General features: G+C 44.5%; 2 long non-coding RNA genes across 2 annotated transcripts; one reads left to right on the top strand and one right to left on the bottom strand.

Annotated features, from left to right (window-relative positions):
• The first annotated feature begins 2,547 nt into the window (after nt 1-2,547).
• On the top strand, nt 2,548-4,084 carry LOC141281990 (uncharacterized). Its single transcript, XR_012336462.1, has 3 exons — nt 2,548-3,063; nt 3,495-3,629; nt 3,953-4,084. It is a non-coding gene; the product is annotated as an uncharacterized lncRNA (long non-coding RNA).
• Nucleotides 4,023-4,898, bottom strand: LOC135744928 (uncharacterized). Its single transcript, XR_010530884.2, has 4 exons — nt 4,676-4,898; nt 4,444-4,577; nt 4,258-4,361; nt 4,023-4,147 (listed from the first exon to the last, which is right to left on the bottom strand). It is a non-coding gene; the product is annotated as an uncharacterized lncRNA (long non-coding RNA).
• Nucleotides 4,899-12,758: the final 7,860 nt, after the last annotated feature.

Here is a 12,758-nt window from a genome sequence, read left to right as displayed (position 1 = left end):
CTAATCAAAAATCAATTAAAAACACCTCGACGCCAAGTCTTGAGAGCTGCCCGGGCTGAGGGAAAGATAGAAGCGCTTCCCGCACTCTCTCTCTCTCGCGCTTTCAAACACTCTCTCTCTCTCTCTCTCTCTCAAACACAAATGCTCTCTCTCTCTCTCTCGTGATGTTTCCTCATGTCTCCTCCACTCTCAAGCTCCGCCCTCCTGTCTACTGGAAGTTGGGAACATGATTTACGAGAAGCGAGGACGTAATTTATATATTTTTTTCCTCATGCATCCTCTCATTTATTTATTAGATTTCTCTTCCTGTCTCTGGTGGAGAGGAGGATGGGATTAGTGGAGAGTGGTTGAGGTGCCAGACCAGCTGACTGGCAGTCCTGCAGACATGGAGCAGATCTGTCCCTGGCTTAATATCATTAGCACTACTGCTGTTGTCCCCGAGAGTGGACGCAAACCGCACGCACACACACACGGGCCGAAAACATTAAAACTATTAAAACTGTCTGCTAGTGAATATCAATCTGCTGCGCGCAAATAAGACTCCGAGTATGTGGGTGCGTGCATATGGATGAAGACACGACTTTTGTGTGGGTGTGGCCATAAAGGAGGCAAAGCTCAAGAACCATTGCGAAATTACAAATGCATCCTGTACATTAATTACTCATTTAATTGGCTTAGAGGGGCATTTCATTACTAAACGGTCATTTGTATGAGTATTAAAACATAAAATATAATCAGTCTGAGAACAGCAGGTCATATGTCAGTGCAACTACACTTTCTTACAAGATTTGACAGAAAAATACATTTGTGTGTATAAATGAATAAGGTTAAGTAAGTAAAGAATTAAGGCAGAAGATAAAAGAAAGGTTAACCATATAATGGGCAGGGTTTCCTGCAGCACTTTTTTAGTTCGGGCAGCCCACCTAAGCTGGGATACCCTACCACCTTAACTAGGTCGTCCAAAAAAAAAATTTGTTGCACAAAAGGCTGTCAAGTGCATCTCGGAGAATAGCGTGGACGCGCTGCACACCGTGGGCGGGCACGCGCCACATGGCCGAAATGAGAGAAAGACATGGTCCGTCACTGTCTGGAGGATAACTAGCCTGTTGATAAAACATTTAATTAATTAATAATCTAGTATGTGTTCATTTTCTGTCATAGTTTCTTCAAAATTGAGTTTAATTTGAGTGTTTTAAATAAAAATATTTTCATCATGACACATACCCCCTTTGATTGCCACGCCCCCGGCCCGCCCACCGGCACAACCCTACCGCCTTAACTAACACATTTTCTGCGGGAAACCCTGAATGGGGATATATTTATATATGTAATTTATATTAAGATATTTAAAAAATCTTTTTTTTCTAACTGACAGATCAAGAAAAAATACTAAACAGCAACAAATGTGTTCTAATGCTCATCCATTAAATGTTTCGCAAGAACAGATCTAATGTCAATATTCAAAGATAAGGGTGACTGATGAATAACAAAATGAACATACAAGGCAAATGATGATACACAGATGATTCAAAACTCATTAAATATTTGCCAAATGCGACATATGGAGCAATGTGTAAGTCTTTTGTGTTTACGTAAGCAATAAGGTTCGAGAGGCTGTGCTGTATCATGAATAAGTCACGAAAGGTGTTGTTAGTCACAACACAAAGTGGAGTCAATGCAACCCCTTCAATCGTGATTTAAAAGCAATAAGGTACAATTATTTTTAACCACACAAACAAATACCTTAAGCACAGAGGCTATTTTGGGGATTTCCGTCTGGATTTGGCCTACCCAATTTTTAAAGCTTCCCATTCCCACATGCAGAGGCGACATACAAAAGTTTGGTATCATTTTACAGGAAACATTTTTATAAAACATTGTTGAACGAGTCAGTCCTCTAATAAACAAAAAAATAAAAAGGCGATTTTTTTTGTTTGATTCCATCTAATGTCAGCTTACAGAGGAAAAAAAATCATAATCTATGCAAAAGTTATTTTTTCCAACTGAAGGGAGGAATAATACCCTTTTTATATTTATATTTTTCGTATTTATGTTGTTTTTCATATGATGAAACCCAAATTTTCTCTTTTTTATGTCTTTGAAAGTGTATAACTCTGGTTCTGTGTGCTCTAGCAGACTTCTGGTTGTTAGCAGCAGCAGACAGTAAACACCCAAGAAAAGAATGATCTCTTTAGCATGTCGAATTCAAAAGTTATTCTCATTTTACTGAAGGGTGTGACAATACTTTTTTCATATAAAAATACTTTGTTTTGTTTTGCACATATAATAAATAGCAAGGGATTATTCATGCACACAACCAGAGAAAACACCTTGAAACACTGTTAGAGTAGGACCTAAGATAAAAGATGGTGTATCATTTGTGGCTATCTGTACTATCTGAGGCAGCTCAGGCTCAAGTTTAACATACGTTTACAAAATACCATTTTACCTAATTATTAATTCAACGGTTGTTGGATATGTGATGATAATAGCAATGTAAATAAAAATAACAATGTAGCCTTATTCCTGAGAGTGAGAGCTTTCATTTAAAGAGCACCAATTATGCTAATAAATTAGCACGTTAGCACGTTATTGTAATATCCCATAGTACATACATGTTATTAAAACTTGAACTAATGCACTGTGAGTCTTATAAATTGCTTACATACCTCACCGATTTCTGCATGTCTGGAAAACGCTCGGTTTAGTTCCTGTCTCCGCCTCCCAAAATGTCTAGTGTATTCGGATTGGTCAGATGACTACTCAACTGTTATTGGTCAACTGGGTTCGGCGTGTGTTTGAAAGGTTACGCCCCTGACTACGCGTGGATTTTCCGGTTCTGACTGAGAGTCACAGGCAACGTAAACAAGCATTATATTTCTCTATAAACGATGGTGTCTGTACTGCCTTACCACTTCAAGCTCGATCCAGAGAGTTCAGACGGCCGTTACGATGTAAACGATCTCCGTCAATGAACGCGATTGGATTTAACTTTTTTAGGTGTCCTTAGCTCTGCCAGAATGCTAAACGAAGACGAAAATGTGTTGCAAAGACATCCAAAAGGTAATTATAACTTACTACATTACTTTGCAAACTATATGGAAACACCAAATGTAGCACATAGAAGGTTTTATTTGAAATGATTATAAAACTATTTCACTTATTAACATTATTTTACTATAGTAAACTTTATTATAAAAGACCGCTTACATACTATATCACTGTGCAAACTATATGGAAACACCAAATGTAGCACATAGAAAGTATTTGTTGAAATGATTATAAAACTATTTCACTTATTAACATTATTTTACTATTGTAAACTTTATTATAAAAGACTGTTACATACTATATTACTGTGCAAACTATATGGAAACACCAAATGTAGCACAAAGAAAGTATTAATTGAAATGAATGTTCTACATTATTTTACTATGGTAAACTTTTTTTATGAAAGACTGCTTACTTATAAGTGCTATGTTTTTACTTATTAGGTTTTAAGGAGAATGCAACAGGTTCCAGGGCCTCTTACCTGCGTGATTCATCATCCAGGTTTTGCACAAATTGTCTAAATCCCTACACACAGAACATTTATTGTACCGACTAAGCCTTTGAGGTGCAGGACTAGAGTAAGTTTTATTACATTTTTAAACCAATAACACTAAAGTATCATTATAGTAACAAAGTACCCAAAAGAACAAAAGATGCAACTTTAAAGAAAATATAATAGTCAGTCAAAAGTTTTTTTTATTTATTACAAATATATATTTAAATGTTAAACAATATACAAATAAACATACTTTAGTAACCATATTGTGCTCTTGTTTCAAAAATTGTTCAATTCATTTCTTACAGCCATCTATTCAGATAAATGGCATATCAAAGCTTTGTCAGCTGGTGCTATCTAAGACGACACTATAAGGTTATCATCCTGTCGTGTGTTGTTCTCCAGATACGCTTGGAGCTTCCTGATCAGATCGGTCACAATTTTGGCTTTCGACGACCCCTGCACTGAAGATGGCATGCAATCACATCCTCCTTTGAAGGTCTCTCAAACTGTGATGCCAGGTCCATTGGAATCGGGGTTTCCTTCAGCTTATCTTCAAATACCTCATCAAACACAAGCCTGATCACATCCTCCACATAACTGTAGAAATATTGCAGTCAATAAATCTTTTGTTTTGATCATTTATTTCCCTGCTTCATACATTAAGTTTTTAATTATGAATGTATTTGAAATAAAACATTACTGCTTACGGTATGTCACTTGTGTGTTTTGGGAACATAGCCTTGTACTTTCCCTCTCCTGCTTTTGTTACGGCTTGGTGACATTGTAATGGATGGCTGCAAGGTACAAATACCTGTAAAATATAAACAAGCAATTAATTTATTGTAAAAGTAAATACTACTTTATTTAACACAGTTACTAAAATACTTAAATACCTGCATAGCATTCCAATAAATGAGAAAATCAAATTTTTTTTGCTGCAAATCTGAAATCTCAGGCTACGGACGGCAAAGGCATCCACTGATGATGGTGATGGAAACATTGTGAAACGATGCTACTGCCTGGGTTCCTATTATTATGCAGAGAAAAAAAACTTTATCATCATCAGTTATACATCTAAGACTGGTAGTGGTTTCACTAGGTAAATACATAATATGTGTTAAACACCTTTGCTCCTCATATGCCAGTCTGACTCCTTGTACTGTGTGTTATGATGTTGCATGTTTGCATACATTGTAGAAGGATGTGTCCAGCTGCGAATCTAGGATATAGACAAATAAAACAAACATGTATTCAGTCAAAAAGACATATTATAACAATAGAGTACCATGACTATAAATCGTTAGACTATTCATTAAAACGTTAATGTATTACATATTACATGGCCCAACATTAGCAACACACATTACCAGTTTACTTCGTTTCAAAATCTAAGAAAGCTTCAAGTAAATACAACAGTAAAATACATATAACTTTAAACAAATCATCTGTACTTAGAGTTTCTTGAGTTTGATCATGAGAACAAATTTTACTGGTAACAGTTTAGCTGGCATTTGTATTTGTATTTAGCTTAGCAACTTAGCAAGTTTGTAAACATGTCTAAACCAACATCGATAAAAAAACGATAGTCTGCATAATTCAACATACACGTGTGTAAATATGGTACGTTGTTTATGAAATACAGTATTACAACACAAAACAATTAGCTTGCAAGCTTAGCTCTACACGCACATTATGTTAATCTCCGGTTACGTAACGTACAGTAAAAGGCAAATAATAAACGTGAATACTTACAGCCTGTGATCCAGAAGTGCACAGTAATCCAACTTTCAAGAGGAGACGTCGTGCAAATCCAGCTTCGGTTCATGAGAAGCAGTTATTGTGAAAACTCCGTGAACAACTTCTGACTGGATTTTTCCGGAACCGTATTAAATATGATGTCCTCTGTGTAAGTCCATAAAGTGCTATTTTGCCCTCGCATCTAAAGAGACAGCGTCTACTCGAGAGATTTAATCGCTTAAACAATGAAACAAGAGTTTGCAAACAGAGTCAAAGCAGGGACTCCCAACCTCCGCCATTTTAGCTCTCTTCTGACTCGGCGCTCCCCACCCTCGTCTTTGAGGGCGTACCCAAGCAAAGCAGAGAGGGCTGAACTATGATAATGTTGGTCTTATCTACGTCACTAATCCCAGGAAGTAAACTGTTGCCTACAATCCGAGTGTTTTTTGTAGTCCTCGAACGTTAGAGACGATAACTCGCGTCATCGTTTTCTTTGAGGTATGTACTTTTTGAATATCGTTAGCATGTACTAATGCACACTTACACACAAAAGGATGTTTAAAAACGTGTATCCCATAATAGGTGCTCTTTAATATAAGACTTGCCCATGTTTGTCATACTTGAAAAATATGAAATATATGAATATAAAATAATATGCAAATTGTGTGTGTGTGTGTGTGTGTGTGTTTGGAGGGGTGATAGTGAAAATCAAATGTAAATAAATTTCTTACAGTAAAATATATCTCAAAGTGATGCATATCTGCAGAAAGTAGAGATTCTAAGCTTTCAAACAGTATCTCATTTGTGGTGCGGGGTCCATGACAGACCATTAAAAATTAAAGGAATATTTCATATTATCAGTCATAATAAGTCATTTTGGACCCGAGACAGGGCTTAGAAGTTAAAGCAAAAAGTATGTATCAACACAACTTTCATTAAGAAAAATCTGTAAAGGTCTTCTGTAAAGGAAAAAAAAATTCCTGACTGAGTGTGAACAATGGGGCAGTTTCCCAGACAGAGTTAAGATTAATCCAGGACTAGTTATATTAGGACATTTAAAAAGTTTTTACAAACATACCTGTGCATCTTGAGATAAAACAATGACACGGCTATATTTTAACCTTTAAACATGCAAGAGGGGAAAATGATGAGCAAAAAATCATGGCATTTTTTTACTTATTTAAAAAAAATAATAATATTTGATATATTCAGGATTTTATGAGCTGTATCTCCCAGGATACATTGTCCTATTAGGGCCGTGGTTCTCAACTCCAGGTCCCCCCCTCCCAGAACATTTTAGATATATTTACATATATACAACACCTGATTCAGTTCATCTGCTTGTTAGTGTGTTAATTAAACGCAGGGTCTCTGATTTGATCCTCAAAACATTTTTAGTAATACTGGTTAAAATTTTCCTCACATCCTGATGGCAATCACTATGTTAAGTTGTTTGTATTTTTATAAATATATGTCATCTGTGAAAGGCGTAGGACCAAAAAAGGTTCAACAAATCATTGAACTCGGACCGAACGCAATAATTGGACACATTCCATTTTTGCTCCTCATCTGTGAACGTGTTTTGCATATGCCACTACTCAACCTGTTCACGCAGACACCATACGTCATCAGCGAGTTCACATGTGCTCACCTCCTGTCTGTAAACAGAGGGAGAATGGCAAGCTTTCCTGCTGAATTTACAACCTGCACAGGAGCCATAAAATGAAAAGAAAACATCAAAAACCGTCTGAATTGGCAAAGAGCAAAAACCCTAATTAACATCGGTAACTTTACTGCTTTACCACGAGATGCAAACAGCTGCTGGAGGCAAAGGGTCTGAAAGGGTCGTTGCACTGTTTATTTTGGTAAGGTAGGTACGTGATATGATTGTATTAAGATGCATTCAGATATTCTACTTTGATGAAACATTGTGTTGCTAATGAAGTTTATACTACTAATGAACGATATACTACTACTACACAACTGAAAACGTGCTTTAACTAATTTCGATTTAAAACAGTTGTTTATGTTTGTTGTTTTGGTAATGTTATTCACTTTTTGTACTGCACAGTTTTCTCACTGGTGCATGAGACATGGGTTGTGGACCGTGGATGTCTGGTCTGTGTGTGTTCATGTGTTTTGGAGAAGGCGTGGCTTTGGATGCCGATTTGAATGGAGGGTGGGATCGTGATTTCGGTGCTAGTAGGCTACCGTTAGCATTTTTCAAAATCAGATCCCCTACCTAATGGAGTGGAATCAGGTGTTCCCTTTCAGTCGGTCACTACGACGTCACGTCGTGACCGACGAATTGGGGAACTCGCTTAGAGAGACCAATCTGCTTCGAATACTACTAAAACGCCAATGAACTTGGCATTGAGATATTTGCATAATGGTGGCGCCGCCCGCCAGGTGCGTATATAAGCAGCAGGTGCAAATAGGGAAATTAGCTTTTTATCGCTTCGAAAGCCGGCAGTATCTGCTACTGAGAAGCTACTTTACTCTGTTGGGATTCGATTGCTGAAGTTGGTTGGACTAGCAGTACCACAGCGGACGCTTCGCTTAATTCCACGGCTCTACATCTGTTTATTGTTTTGAGTTTAGTGTGTGCGTTGCCTTCCTGTGCGCTCATCAACTAAGCATCTGAGTGAATTTCCCTAAAAGAGTGATACGAGAGAGCTTTGTGCCTTGTTAAAGGCAGCCACTCTCTCGTATATCCGGACATCAGCGTCCTTTTCAGGATGGCTTTTCGTCTGTGCGATCTTGGGTGCGGCAAATATATGGGTCCGAAGGACGGTCACGAGCGTTGTCTTTCGTGTTTGGGCATCGAGCACGCAGAGGCAGTGTTCGCTGGGGGTAAGTGTTCTCACTGCGAGAACATGTCCCTTGTGGATTTGCGGAGACGGTTGTCTTTCCTCCGGGAAAAGCGCATCCCTCGTCATGCGAGTGCTGAACGCCGCCACGGTGCGGCCGTGAAGCTCTCTAAGGACGACCTCCGCATCACTGTGCTGAGCCGGTCGGGGGATTCGTCCTCCAGCTCTCAGCCTCCTCATCCACAGCCGGTTGATGTGCCGATGGAGACTTCAGCGTCGTGTTCTACGATGACTCTAGAATCCATTGTGCCGCCCTCCGGGTCCACCGACGCCGCAGCATCCGAGGGTGGGCCTCCTCCCCCTGAGGTGGACCCCGACGCCCTTCCTCCCTCTGGTCGGGTTGGGACGCCGGAGTTCGATCCAGAGATGGTGGCCGTGCTCGCTCGAGCGGCGGAGACCGTAGGGTTAGAGTGGGTTCCCCCCCCTCAGCCCGAGCCGTCCCGCCTGGATGATTGGTTCTTTGGAGCTGCCCGGGTTTCACAACCCTCTCCACCGGTGCCTTTCTTCCCCGAGGTGCACGAGGAGCTGACTAGAACCTGGAAGTCGCCGTTTTCTACGAGATTACGGCCGTTTCAGCCCTCCCCCCTCACCTCCCTCACCAGCGGAGCCGCTAAGGGTTATACGGGGATCCCTCCTGTGGAGCGTGCGGTCGCGATGCAGCTGTGTCCGGCTAACGCTCCCTCTTGGAAGGACCGCCCAACCCTCCCCTCTCGTGCCTGCAGACAGTCCTCCGGTTTAACGGGCGCTGCCCACCAGGCATGTGGTGAGGCGGCTTCAGCCCTGCACGCTATGGCGTTGCTGCAGGTTCACCAAGCGAAGGCCTTGAGGGATCTGCACGAGGGAGGACACGACTCGCCTGTCCTTTCGGAGCTCCGGGCTGCCACTGATCTGGCTCTTCGCGTTACGAAGGTGACAGCGCAGGCAATTGGTCGTGCCATGTCCACGATGGTGGTCCAGGAACGCCACTTATGGCTATGTCTGGCGGACATGTCGGATGCGGAGAAGAACAAGTTCTTGGACGCTCCAGTGTCCCAGGCTGGCCTCTTCGGTGAGTCGGTGGAGTCCTTCGCCCAGCAGTTCTCCGCCGCCCAGAAGCAGACGGAGGCGATCGCTCAGATCATGCCCCGGCGCAAGCGACCTGCATCTCGCCCTCAAGCGCCGGCGGGCCCGTCTGCTCCTCGCCGAGGGCGCCCTGCGGCGGCTGCCTCCACCCCCCCACTAGAACATCTTCCAGGCCACGGAGGGGGAACAGCCGTCGACGTGGTAAACGGAAATCGAAGCGGCCCTGAGACGGGCGACCTGGACTTGGATGGGATCACTCTACGGGAGACGGTGATGGCATCGCTCCCTCCACCGGTAGAGGGCCGGGTGGAGAATCTTTGGTCTTTCAGGATGATAACACCGAAGCAAATATTCAATTCAATTCGCCCCCAAGATTGGTTTGCGGCAATAGACCTGAAAGACGCGTACTTTCATGTGTCCATTATCCCTCGTCACAGACCGTTTCTCCGGTTTGCATTCGAGGGACGGGCATACCAGTACAAAGTTTTACCGTTCGGGCTATCCCTCTCTCCCCGTGTGTTCACGAAAGTAGTGGAGGCGGCGTTAAAACCCCTCAGAGAGAGCGGCGTTCGCATATTGGCTTACCTCGACGATTGGCTTATAATAGCGCATTCTCGACGGACGCTTTGCGAGCACAGAGATTTAACGCTTCGGCATCTCGCCCGTTTGGGTCTTCGGGTCAACTGGGAAAAGAGCAAACTCTGCCCCACGCAGAGGATCTCTTTTCTCGGTGTGGAACTGGACTCGATCGATTTATCGGCGCGTTTAACAGAAGAGCGCGTCCAGTCAATTCTGACTTGCCTCGGTTCATTTCGAGGGAAGAATGCGGTCCCGCTGAAACAATTTCAGAAGCTCCTGGGGCATATGGCAGCAGCAGCGGCCGTGACACCGCTCGGACTGCTCCATATGAGACCGCTTCAGCGTTGGCTTCATGATCGAGTCCCGAGGAGAGCGTGGCGCGCCGGCATCCATCGTGTAGCTATTACACCTGCGTGTCGCCTAACATTCCCCCCGTGGTCGGACCCCGCGTTTCTCAGGTCCGGTGTGTCCATGAGACAAATCGCTCAGCATGCTGTTGTACACACAGATGCGTCCGACACGGGCTGGGGTGCCACGTACGACGAGCTTACAGCTTCAGGGGTGTGGACAGCACCCCAGTTGCACTGGCACATCAATTGCCGAGAGTTGTGGGCAGTATATCTGGGACTTGTACGCTTCGCTACGGAGCTGCGAGGGAAGGATGTACTAGTACGCACCGACAACACTGCGACCGTTGCGTATATCAACCGTCAAGGCGGTTTGCGCTCCCGTCACCTGTCGCATCTCGCTCGTCATCTCCTCCTTTGGAGTCAGAACCATCTGAGGTCCCTTCGTGCCATTCACATTCCGGGCTCGCTCAATACAGCGGCGGACGCGCTTTCTCGAGCTGCGCGCCCCGGCGAATGGCGACTCCACCCCCAGACGGTCCAGCTAATTTGGAAGAAGTTCGGTCGTGCGCAGATAGACCTGTTTGCGTCGCCGGACGATACCCACTGTTGCCTATTTTATTCACTAACCGAGGGCAGCCTCGGCGTGGATGCTTTGGCGCACAGCTGGCCTCGGGGGATGCGCAAATACGCATTCCCCCCAGTGAGCTTAATCGCACAGACATTGTGCAAAGTCAGGCAGGACGAGGAGAGCCTTTTACTGATCGCCCCATATTGGACGAGCAAGAATTGGTTTCCAGAGCTAATGCTCCTCGCGACAGCCCCTCCCTGGCGGATTCCCCTGAGGAAGGACCTTCTTTCTCAAGGAGGGGGCACATTATGGCACCCGCGCCCCGACCTGTGGGATCTCCATGTGTGGTCGTTGAGCGCGCGCAAGGTTTAGGTGATTTACCACAAGCGGTATCTAACACAATCGACGCGGCTCGAGCTCCGTCCACGAGACGGGCTTACGCGTTTAAATGGAACCTTTTCGTCACCTGGTGCTCTTCGCAACGCGAGGACCCCAGAGAATGCCCTATTAACATCGTGCTTTTATATCTTCAACATAGGTTAGACGGTAGGCTGTCACCCTCCACCATTAAAGTTGATATCGCTGCTATTTCTGCTCATCACTCACTTATCAACGGCAGATCAGTTGGCCAGCATGATTTGGTTATTAGATTTTTAAGAGGCGCTCGTAGGCTAAACCCCTCGCGCTCTCCTTCTATTCCTCCCTGGGACCTGTCCATGGTGCTGAAAGCCCTTCAGGCCCCCCCGTTCGAGCATTTGCAGTCTGCGAGTCTGAAGCTTTTATCAATGAAAGCTCTGACCCTGCTAGCATTGGCTTCAGTGAAGAGAGTAGGGGATTTACATGCATTCTCTGTTGACGATTCGTGCCTTCAGTTTGGTCCTGCTGCCTCGAGCGTAACATTGAGGCCCAGACCAGTCTACGTGCCCAAAGTTCCCACCACTCCTTTCAGAGATCAAGTGGTGAGCTTGCAAGCGCTGCCTCCGGAGGACGCAGACCCAACCATGGCTTTGTTGTGCCCCGTACGCGCACTGCGACTCTACGTGGATCGCACGCAAAGCCTCAGGACCTCAGACCAGCTCTTTGTTTGTTATGGTGGCCAGCAGAAAGGGAAAGCTGTCACTAAGCAGAGGATGTCTCATTGGATAGTTGATACTATCACCCTGGCTTATAATCTTCAGGGTATTCCTTGCCCCTTTAATTTGAGAGCGCACTCCACACGGAGTGTTGCCTCATCTTGGGCTTTAGCTCGTGGTTCCTCGCTAACAGACATCTGTAGAGCTGCTGGTTGGGCGACACCTAATACGTTCATTAGATTTTACAGTGTTCGTATCGAGCCTGTATCCTCTCGTGTTCTTTCCCCACCAGGGAGGGCACGGAGAGCAGACTCGCAGGTCGGCTTGCAGCCTCCAACTGATGCTTCATAACTGTGTCAGTATGGAAGGCCTTCAGAACAAAAATGCGTAATGGTTTGAATTGTTCTTCCTCCACTGCCTTGGCAGTCTTTGTTGCGGAGCATTGGCTGTCAGCCTTCACTAGCTGTATCCTCGCGGACCTACGTGTTGGCTCGGGCTCCACATTGTGTCCCACCGGGTTCCCTTGTGAGTATTTTTCCGTGGGGTTAATCCTACCAGCCCACGTTTCCCTTAGCAGAGCACTGCTTTGCTTACACAGCCACGGCTGTCTTTATTCTTATCGTCCACCATTAGCCCTTAAGAGGGGCGGTGGCTTCCGCAGCGTTCCTATCCCGCTCAGGTAGGGCGCTTCCCAGTCGCTGGCACTTCTGTGGGTTAAAGGAACATCTAGTGCCCGGCCTTTCTACCCTATCCTATTTCTCCATTTCCCCGAGGGGATTTTGGAGGATTTTCTGCAGACACTGGAAGAGGTCAGCCCCTAGTGGCGTTTTGGTAGGGATTCCCAATTCGTCGGTCACGACGTGACGTCGTAGTGACCGACTGAAAGGGAACGTCTCGGTTACGGATGTAACCCTCGTTCCCTGAAGGAGGGAACGGAGACGTCACGTCCCGTCGCAACAGGTGCTGCCA

The sequence above is a fragment of the Paramisgurnus dabryanus genome, chromosome 3, assembly GCF_030506205.2.
Source record: "Paramisgurnus dabryanus chromosome 3, PD_genome_1.1, whole genome shotgun sequence".
In the NCBI taxonomy this organism is placed as follows: Eukaryota; Metazoa; Chordata; class Actinopteri; order Cypriniformes; family Cobitidae; genus Paramisgurnus; species Paramisgurnus dabryanus.
This window is presented reverse-complemented; position numbering and strand designations above follow the sequence as displayed.